Raw genomic sequence first — 11,371 nt, forward strand, 5'->3', positions numbered from 1 at the left:
TTTAGATGATCCATCTCAACCTATTAGAACTAGAGCTTCTTTTAGGAACTTAAATAATCATCTAGCATTTGTTTCACATTTAGAACCTAAAAACATTGAAGAAGCTAAAAATGATGTAAATTGGATAAATGCTATGTAAGAGAAACTAAACCAATTTACAAGAAACAAAGTATGGAATTTGGTAGAAAGACCCACTGAATATCCGATAATTGGAACTAAATGGATATACAAAAATAAACTTGATGAAAATGGAATTGTAGTTAGGAACAAGGTTAGACTAGTAGCAAAGGGTTATAATCAAGAAGAAGGTATAGATTTTGATGAGACCTTTACTCCTGTGGCTAGACTTGAGGCAATTAGATTGTTACTAGCATTTGCTTGTTTTAAAGACTTCAAATTATTTCAAATGGATGTAAAAAGTGCCTTCTTGAATGGGTATATTAATGAGAAGGTTTATGTAGAACAACCTCCTGGTTTTGAAAATCATCAATACCCCAATCATGTTTACAAACTAGATAAAGCACTTTATGGTCTAAAACAAGCCCCTAGAGCATGGTATGAAAGACTTAGCAAATTTCTGTTAGACCATGAATTTTCTAGAGGGAACGTTGATACAACACTGTTTTTAAAAAGGAAAAACAAAGATATGTTAGTAGTGCAGATTTATGTAGATGATATTATTTTCGGTGCTACTAACAATCACCTCTGCGAAGAATTTGCTGATTTAATGCAGAGTGAATTTGAAATGAGCATGATGGAAGAGCTGAATTATTTTCTCGGACTTCAAATCAAACAATCTAAGGAAGGGATCTTCATCAATCAAGCTAAATACATCAAGGAGATGCTTAAGAAGTTTGATATGGATGGAAACAAGTCAATCAGCACACCCATGAGCTCATCATGCAAATTCGACAAAGATGAATCAGGTAAGTCAGTAGATCAAAAGCTGTATAGAGGTATGATAGGTTCATTACTATATCTTACAGCAAGTAGATCTGACATTATGTTTAGTGTATGCATGTGTGCTAAGTATCAATCTAATCTTAAGGAATCACACCTAATTGCAGTAAAGAGAATCTTTAAATATCTAATAAGAACAAAAAATATAGGTTTATGGTACTCTAAAGAATCAAGCATAAACTTAATAGGGTACACTGATTCTAACTTCGCTGGTTGTAAACTTGATAGAAAAAGCACCAGCGGGTCATGTCAATTTTTAGAAGAAACTTAATCTCTTGGTTTAGCAAGAAACAAAACTCGGTTGCACTATCTACGGCGGAAGCCGAATATGTTGCTGCCGGAAGTTGTTGTGCTCAAATCTTATGGATCAAGCAACAACTCGTGGATTATGGCACTAAACAAGATAAAGTTCCCATAAACTGTGATAACACAAGTGCCATTAATCTAACTAAAAATCCAATTCAGCACTCAAGAACTAAACACATTGAGATAAGACATCACTTCATAAGAGATCATGTACTGAATGGTGATGTGACGCTTCAATTTGTTTGTACTGATGATCAACTTGCTGATATCTTCACAAAACCCTTGAGTGAAGATCGATTTTGTACTCTTAGAAGAGGGTTAGGAGTGATTGATCCATTCATGTGATACTCTCCTTTAATTCATTGATTTTGATGATTAGCTTATGAAGGACATAGGATTTCTTGTCTATCATCATCAAATCAGTCCTTAAGTCTTAAATATTTCCATATCTCTCACTATTGGCACAAAATTAAGTGAGTTTTTGGTTATATGCTAGAGTTCGAGTCGTCTCGCGCATTTCAGGGGTCGACTCGCGGTCGAGTCAACTTGCGCCTTACTGGAGTCGACTCGAGGTCGGAAATCCGATTTTTAACCCTAATCGAAATATTTATTCTTTACTTCTATTTTCGGCCGTCACTGTTCCAAAATCCTAGAGTCGTCTCCGACCCATTTTTGGTCCTTTCCTTCGAGTTTTCTTCCATTTTTTCGTGTCCTTCCTTCGATTTTTAGGTCAAAATGCCTAGAAAAGCCGTTGTCCTGAGCCGGAAGAGACCTCTCTCCGCGAGCGGCGCCGAGCGACGGTCCAAGGTACGGAACGAACCCGTGAGGCCACCACCTCCGGTTCCTTCCCCGCCTAGGCCGGTTCCCTCGCATCCGTGCGTCGGGAGGGTAGTCTCTACCGGGAGGAAAGTCAACTTTGACTTCCTCTCTCGGGAAGGATTCACCTTAGGGCATCGTCTTAGGGCCCAGGGCTTAGAGTTTTTCTGTTCATTAGACCTCCCTACCTACAGGGTTAGTTAGGAAATTTTATGGGACTGTCGCACGAGGTAGCGGTGGTATCCAGGGGATTGTAGCGGGTGTCCCTATTTTCATCTCGGAGGACTTCATTGCTCGAGTCCTCCATCTCTCCCGAGAGGAAATTTTTTCCACTCATCCCCATGATAGGACTGAGGCCCTTACGGCCATCTTAGGGAGCCCACCTCAATCCCCTATAGAGGAGGTATTTGCAAATCAGCTTTCAGCTGAAATGCGGCTCCTCCTAAGTATCATTTCTAGGACTTTCTTTCCCAAAACTCGTAGGTTTGACTTCATCTCTGAGAGAGACCTAGCATTGATGTTCCACATTCTTCAAGACACTCCCATCAACTTTCCCAAACTCATCTACAAATATATCTGTGAACCCCTAGATAAACCTAGGTTGAGTCTCCCTTATGGCATGCTTTTCACACTCTTCTTTTGGGAGTTAGAGGTCCCTATCCCTGAGGGGGAACCCTCTCGTTCACTTCGACATACTGATCACATGGGTGAGGGGACTCTCCATCGCATGGGATTCCACAGGGTCGAGGGAGTCTGGGTTAGGAGACCATCCACATCCACACCATCTGACCCTACCACTCATCACTCACCTAGCCCTGACCATGACCAGGACCACTACACAGATCCTCCCACTTTTCCTTCCACTTCTGGTCCTTCTGCCCATGTTGAGCCATCCACTTCAGTTGGACCCTCTACAGCTCCACCACCTCACCAACCTCTAGAAGTCCGGATCAGCATTGAGCAGCTCCGGGAGATGAGACAGGAGATAGTGAGGGAGCTGAGAGACGATATATTGAGAGAGCTGCGAGGTCCACTTAGTGCTCCCTCCACTGACGTCGTTCCCTCCTTAGCAGCGGTGTCCAAGATGGTAGCAGACCTTAAGGAGGAAATGTACAACATAAGAAGCCTAGTCTAAGGTCAATACTGGAGCCTTAGCGACATAAAGGATGACACGAGAAAGATGCGAGATAGCATCAGAGAAGAGCTGGGTAGCCAGAGTTAGGGTGCAGAAAGGCTAGCAAATGCCTTAATCTTCAAACTCGACACCCTCCAAGAAAGTGTGACCCAATTGGCTCAGACACAGGCTACGACGACCTCAGAGATCATTGCACAGCTAGAAAATGTCTCTGAAGGAATGAGCTTGGTTCTGAAAGCTCAGCAGCGTAATTTGGGAACCTCATCATCATCCACCCCCAAATGACCTTAGTTTTATTTTTATTTTATATAAAGTCCTTTTGGACTCTTCAAAGTGTAATCAAATTTTGTAATCAATGAAATCCTTTTCTGCAAAATTTGAACATTGTGTCTTCTGTTATGCTTCAATGAACTGAATGTTACATTACTTCTTTGATACTTCCTTTTTGCTATGATGACAAAAAGGGGGAGAAAATGATGTATTGAATGTAAAGGAAATCACTAAACAAGAAAATTCAGAAAACTTAAACAAAATTGAATGCACATGTTGAGGGGGAGAATCTGAAATCTTAAGAAAGCAAATTCATTCAAGACATATAAGCCAAACAATTGATTGCATGATTTGATGCCTTATATAATTCCAAATGAAAGGGGAAGCTTTAATTTTAGAATTTACTGATTCATACCTTTCAATTTTTGGATAAATTAAATAACTAGACATTTGAATTCATTTCAAAACTTTACTATAAATCACCTCATGGTTGAGCAATTCACTTTATAAATACTCAATATTTTGTCATCATCAAAAAGGGAGAGATTGTGGAGTGATTGATTATATCCCTATTTGATTTTGATGAGCTCAAAGCATTTGAGTATATTTCATGTGGTACTAATGAATTCAATCTAGTGTTTCAGGCGAATATATGTGAATTTATGTTTAAGTGCCTCGAGCTTTGTTTTAAAGTATTTTGGCTAAGTGTTGAACTCAGTTTGAACCAAAGTCTGAAGCTCGAGTCGACTCCGGAAGATTACGAGTCGACTCCAAGTATTTCAGAGGTTCTGACACAAGCTCGAGTCGACTCCGGTATACTGCGAGTCAACTCCGACTAAGAACAGATAGAAGGACAGAAAGATGAATTTCAGATCCTGTAACCGAGTCGACTCCGAAGATTTCGAGTCGACTCTGATGCTTGCCGAGTGTTGCCCAAGGTGACAACCCAAGAGGGGGGATGAATTGGATTTTTTCAAATTTTTAGTGCTTTAAAAAACTTCCTTAGTTGAGTGCGGTGGATGCTTTCTTAAATTACTTCAATGAATTAAACTATAGCAAAAATGAAAGATAATGCAAGAATAATCACAAGTGAAGCCACAACACAAACACCATAATGTATAGTGGTTCGGTGCACCCCAAGGCACCTACGTCCACTTCCCAAGCGTCCCCTTGGAAATTTTACTATAATTCCTGGGATTACAGTAGGATTGTTTTTCGAGCTCACAATCCAAAATCTTTACAGTTTGGTTTTCCGGTATCACCAATGACCTACGTTGGTTTTGCGGGCTCACCAACAACCTAACATTGGTTTTGCGGGCTCACCAACAACCTACGTTTGTTTTACGGGCTCACCAACAATCTACGTTGGTTTTACGGGCTTACCAACAACCTACATCGTTGGTTTTATGGGCTCACCAACAAACCTTACAATGAATAAGAAATCAAAGGTATAAAGCTCCTAAATGAGCAAATATAACAAATATGCACTACAACGAAGAGTTTAGAATATAGTTATCCCTTTAATAAGGCTCTTCTCTTCTTTGTCAAGATTGCTTCACTCTTCAAGGGTTGGTGGAGCTCTTAATGTCTCTTGGAATCTGCTCAACCACTTCCTTTTGGCTCTTTGAATGAAGCAATTGAATGAAGCTTGCCTTGCTAGGGTTTTTTTTTGAATGCACTTGATGTATTTTCCAAAAGCTTATTCCTTTGATGAATACTCCCTCTTAAATACTTCTCCAACCTCCAAATAGTCCTTCCTGACCGTTGGATTGAAAAAACTAGCCGTTTATAGCCGTTGGAAGTCCAAAAAGTACTTCTGCACAACTAGCCGTTATGCTTCTGCCCGTGCTTGGGTCGACCCAAACTTTTCTGGGGTCGACTCAAACCACTGTTCATCAGACTTGGGTCGGCTCAAGCTTTTCTGGGGTCGGCCCTCTCAGAAAATCCAGAGACTTGCTTTCTTAACATTTCAATCTGGGGTCGACTCAACTTTTTCTAGGGTCGGCTCAACTTGGGGTCGGCTCAAGGTTTCTTGGGGTCGGCTCCACCTGGGGTCGGCTCAAGAAAACTTGGGATCGACCCTCTCAGTAAATTCCAAAAAGCTGTATTTTCAGATGGCTGAAGCTGGGGTCAGCCCGAGCTTTTTCTAGGGTCGACCCAAGCTGGGGTCAGCCCGAGCTTTTCTGGGGTCGATCCGAGATCTGTGCCATTTGTGCCAAAGTGTGCCAAATTGTGCCAGGATCTCCATCTCTTATGGGGTCGACTCTAACCCTGTTTTTCTACATCTTTAGGTTAGATTTGCACATTAAACATATAAAAGAAGTAACAACATTGCAAATCATTTCTTTCTCCCACTACAGTAAAAGGGGAAAACGCCGACGCTTAAATGCCGACGCTATGGAAAAGCGTCGGTAAATTCTTGTCCCGCGCTAAATTTTGCCGACGCTTTTAGTGAGTGTGGGCAATTTGGAGGATTAGACGACGCTTAAAAGCGTCGTCGTAGACTGAAGCCAAACGACGCTTTAAAGCGTCGTTGTTGATGGCCTAAGACGACGCGTATATGCGTGGTTAATCGAAACGGTAAAACGACGCTTATAAGCGTCGCCGAAGGCACCTTAAAACCAACCAAGCCCGCAGACTTGCCCTAGCTACTCCCGAGCCCCCTCTTTCTCCTCCTCTCCGGGGCTGAAGCCACCGAACCCAGCGGCCTTCGTCTTCCTCCTCTCGGCGTTGCCTTAGCCCCCATCTTCCTCCTCTCCGGTGCGGATCGTCCGACTCCTACCTCCTCTCCTCCTCCCTCCTCTCCGGCGTCGACCGACCGACCCCAACCCGCTCCGCCCGAGGTAGTTTTCTTCTCCTCCCTCCTCTCCCTCCTTCTCGCTTGTTCTACTCCTTCTCCGCCTCCTCTTGTTCGTGTTTTCGTGGGTATTTTTTCCTTTTTTAACTGATTCTCTAGCTTCGCCTCCGCCCGAGGATCTCCTCCTCCTCCCTCCTCTCCGGCGCCGTCCGAGCAGGCCTCAAGACTCGATCGAGCGGTATCCCTCCTGTCCGGAGACCTGCGTCGACCGACCGGTCTGAAGCAACGAGGTAATGCATTATGCTCTTGTATTGTTCTTTCTATGTGTGTTTCTGTTGGATTTAAATTTTGTTATTTGAGAAAGGATTGGACATCCATATTGGAGATCTATTATCTAGTTATCCTTCTGCTAATTTAAAGAATGACAAACCTCTGATCACTACATTGAGAAATTAACTCGTCTGTTCTCCATTAACTGACCATTGCCTCGATCAAAGAGATTGACTAGCTGCAACAAAAATCATGATTTATCAATTTATGTAATTGATGGTTTTGCAGTTCCCTTTTGCCCCCGGTTCGTCATTCATCATAGGATGTCATCTGGTACATTTGGTGCATATTTCTTGCATCAAAGTCTCGTGTTGTTTTCCCTTTATAATAATTTGCTGCCAGCTATTGTTAGATGCCCTGGTGTCAATAATTTATAATGATGATGGACTACCTCTTCTGAATTCCGATGTTCCTTCGACGCACATTATTCTGGTAATTCTGTGGCTTGCATGTTTATAAGGTTCTTGTTCATGTTGTTGAAAATCACCCTGCAGCCAATCCTTGGCAGGGCAATACTAAAGAAAGCATTAGCTTGTTGCATGAGTGTGTTCTGATCTCTTTTGAATATTACTTTTTTTTGTTTTGCTTTCGTAACACATCGTGGCTCTATTTTCATAGATTACTAATATTCTGCTCGATCATGTAGTCCCTGAAGTATGTGATGTTTCAGGTAAATATATTCATTAGTTCAGGTTGACATGTGGATCAGTGGCTGCAATGAAAGTTGAGGGTAATAAAAGATAAGGAAAACCTGGAATGTGTTGGTTTTCATGCTATGTGGTGCACTTGTATAATTAACATTCCAACTAGAAGCTTAACTAAAATGATATGAGATCAAATGTTGCCACAACAGACACTTCAGTGAATTGAAAGGTCAGTGGAATTTTGTCAAGTTTTGTCTGCATAATGGTATGTTCTCTCTCTTTAGACCACATCATTACCTTTAGGAATGAATCTGCTAGTTTTGTTTTTGGCTGAAAAGATGAACTGTGCATCGGTCATGCAGCGATGCATGTGATACAGATTTTGGTAGGTTGATGGGATAAAAGCTGAAAAGATGATAGCTTTCGCAATTTTTTGCTGCTAGGAGCACTGTAGCATGCATTGGCCCTCCGTTATCCATTGCTTCAAGGGAATTCCTGCAGCATTGGAACGTGAGAGGCTTCTGATTGGATGGGAGCTGATCAGTACTGTTGCTCTCCAACTGTGGTGTCAATTAATTGAGCTTGGTGGTCTCTTTCAGAGCAAAAAGAACATCTATAATGTAGCATATCGTGTCCAATTTGAGTTTGCAGTAGACTCATGTCACTAACACTTACTTTAGTTGTCCATATTTTAGCAATTATATAGCTGGCATATCTCCTTTGCAGCTTGGTACTCCTCACAGATTGTGGGAAATATGCTGATGAGGACTAGAACTTTCATAGGAGGTAATATCTTTGGTGATGTCATTCATGAGAGTCTCCATTACCTTTGTTTATACAAGAGAGCCACGAAGGTAGCAGCCCTATTCAGAATTTTTGGACCACATAATGAACTATGTTGGGCCTTTCAATATTAAATTAAAGGATGAGAGTCACACCCTTTACCCTCCTAAAGTCTAACAACCAAAAGTTGATGTCATTCTTTTCAAGTCTTACAACCATGCAGTAATATGTTTACGACCATGAAAGCATTAAAATTTCTAGCAAGATGATGATGCCTCCATGGCAATGGAACTTTATTTAGTATAAATTTATCATTTAACCAAACATTGATTCTTTTTTATGCATACCAGGTAACAATATGCCCCGGGGGAGACGATTTAGAGATGTGGAGTTCCAGCATTCTCAGGTGGGATCTACTTCTGATCAGTTCCTACAGTCCCAGCAGCCATGTGAGCACCAGCAGCACGAGTCAGGATCTCAGCACGAGCCTCCTGCTGATTGCCCGGAGGATGAGCTCCGGATCCAGGGTAATTCGATTTAAAGTTCATATTTTATGTTCATATTTGTCTTCAACTTTTTAAGACATATTTTATTTAATTTTAATAGATGGACAAGGGACGGTGAGGACGAGACGGGGACCCACTCAAGCAAAGGATGTGTGGAAGCTTCCTCCGGGTGAGAAGATCATCATCCGATGCAACGAATTGGGGCAGCCCATCAATAGAGCTGGAAGTCTTCTATCAAGCTTTTTAGGATCAGTTGCACGCAAGGGTCAGCTGTGTCCGCTCAACTATACGAAGTGGAATGACATGCTTCCTTCATATAAGGTTGAGCTTCTTAGACTTATACAGGTAATGAATTGAATTTATTCTTTTTAATTCGACAGCTTCTGTATGTTAATTTGCTTTGTACCATAATTTTATTTTAGAGGTTTAATATTATTATAACATTCTGTACCTTGTTGTAGTTTGTACTCCCTCCAGAGAGCCATTATTGGGTGCTAAAGTCCCTCAACCGCAAATGGAAAGAATATAAAGCAAAATTGAAGACGGACTTCAAGCGCGAGGGTATGACAGAGGAGGAGGTTGCTCGTGTGACTCCTCCTGATGTATACCCTCAGCAGTGGAGAGAGCTTGTTCACTACTGGTTTTCTGAAAGAGGACAGGTCACGTATATTGTTTCAATATCTTCTATTATCTTTATTACTAATATAGATTGCAAATATATACATTGAATCATATTATACTGTGTGCTTTTATTTTGGCAGACATATTCTAATATTGGTAGAGCTGCACGAGCATCTCCAGCAGTTCCTCATACTTCAGGCTCGAAGAGTTATGCGAGACGTAGAAATGAATTCGTAAGTTCTTTTGAAACTATTTGAAACTCTACTAACATATAGCACGTATCATGATATATAGTTTACCAATATACTTTCTGTATGTGTAGATAGTAGAGCATGGAAGGGAGCCTGGTGAGGTAGAGTTTTATAAGATGACCCACACTCACCGAGATGGCAGCTTTGTCCGGGACGAGTCGAGAGATATAGTTGTATGTATTCATTTTTTATTTGATCATAATTTTTTTATTAATTTTACTTCTTTTAAATTATTAATGATGTGACTGTTTATTTTTTTGAGAGAGATATAGGAAAGAGCTACAAATCTTATTTCAGAGCGCGTCGGGGAGTTATCATCATCCGACGCGGCCAGTCGCGTCGAGGCTCAGGTCTATGCCGAATTGATGGGCCCAGAACGTTATGGTCGCGTGAGGGGTTACGGTATCAGAGTTACCCCCACTCAGCTGTCTGCAGTGAGCCGATATACCCAAGATGCCAGACAAGGTACTAGCACTGCAGAGGTTTGTAGTTTGAAGACAGAGATGGCACAGATAAAGCAGTCATATGAGACAAGGATAGAGGAGATGAGGCAGAGTCATATGACTGATATGGCGGAGTTGAAGCAGAGCCAAGAGTTGAAGATACAATCTTTGCAGGATCAGCTTGACCATATTTCATCTTTTTTGCAGAGATTTGCTCCTCCGGTACATAACTAAATATATTTGAATATTTCATATAATTATAATGTATTCTTGTATGAGCGTGATGACTTTCGTATTTTTAGTTTCTAAAGTATTTTTTTTCTTGTAGGTTACTGATACTTCATCTATTCGTAGAGATGATGATGCCGTCGACTCTTGATACATCGTAGATTGTGTACTTAGGAATTTGAGATAGATGTTTTTAGAATATTTTTGAAGTACAATGTAATCAAATATAATAATATGAATATTTTGAATGAAAAGTTCTTGTTTGTGATGTATATTTTGTTATCTATGTGATTTAGTGTATGTGTTTTGTTAGGAATTAATGTATACAGAGTATTAAAAATTGCTTTTATAAAAAATTTTTTTTAACAAAAATGCTATTGCCGACGCTATCTAGCGTCAGAAATACCAAGCAATGTTGCACGCCTTTAACGACGCTTTAGAGCTTCGGTCAGGGAGCATAAGCCGGCGCTTTTAAGCGTCGGCATAGTCCAATAGAAACATCCATGTGAAGCGTCGGTTAAAGTACGCCGACGCTTTTAAGCGTCGGGTACCTGAAAACGGAACGACGTTTAAAAGCGTCGGCATAGAGCGACGACGCTTTTTTGACGCGTCGGCCTAAACCGGACCCACGCCCACCTGCCCGACGTCGGACCCACGCTTTGGGGAGCGTGGGTGGGAATTCGCCGACGCTTAAAAGCGTCGGGATAGACAAAATATAGCGCCGGGAGATATCATTTCTTTTGTAGTGTCCTTAGGATGCTTGGCACATTAAAGTTTAAGCTCATTAAGCATGTAAATGACAGAGTTAAGCTTCAATTAAAAGAACTTGACTCTAAGGTATATTAAACTCTAAATTAGTTCTTTCCTTAAGTTCTTCCAATATAATTTATTTTAGATGTGTTCTTGAAAGTTCTTTTAAATATATCAAGTAAAGCGTATCAAGGATGTATCAAATCTTTCTTCCTTACTTACTTATGTATTAGATCAATTGAATTGAAAGCATTAGTATTTCCATTTGACCTCAATGGCTTTGTAAACATCAAAATCACACTAGGATCCACAATCTCCCCCTTTTTGATGATTATAAAACATTGAGTGTAAGCAAATTGATATTCATGTGAGAAGTAAGGTTTAATATATAGGAAATGCTTTTGGTGTAAAGGTGTCAAGATGGTCCAATTTAGAGAATGTATCAATGAACCAAAAGCTCCCCCTATCTTATCCAAATAGATGCCAAATAAATTTTAGTTTTGCTCCTCCTTACTCTTGTATTTCATTCAA

The 11,371-nt window shown here is 40.8% G+C and overlaps 1 long non-coding RNA gene across 1 annotated transcript; it reads left to right on the forward strand.

The window, feature by feature from the left end:
- Positions 1 to 9,044: 9,044 nt before the first annotated feature.
- On the forward strand, positions 9,045 to 9,729 carry LOC149751378 (uncharacterized). The gene is made up of 3 exons (XR_016398377.1): positions 9,045 to 9,401; positions 9,491 to 9,592; positions 9,692 to 9,729. It is a non-coding gene; the product is annotated as an uncharacterized LOC149751378 (long non-coding RNA).
- The last annotated feature ends 1,642 nt before the right edge of the window (positions 9,730 to 11,371 follow it).

Source organism: Phoenix dactylifera, chromosome 14 (assembly GCF_051530095.1).
Source record: "Phoenix dactylifera cultivar Ajwa chromosome 14, Ajwa_hap1_PhDact_Kaust_v1.1, whole genome shotgun sequence".
NCBI lineage: Eukaryota > Viridiplantae > Streptophyta > Magnoliopsida > Arecales > Arecaceae > Phoenix > Phoenix dactylifera.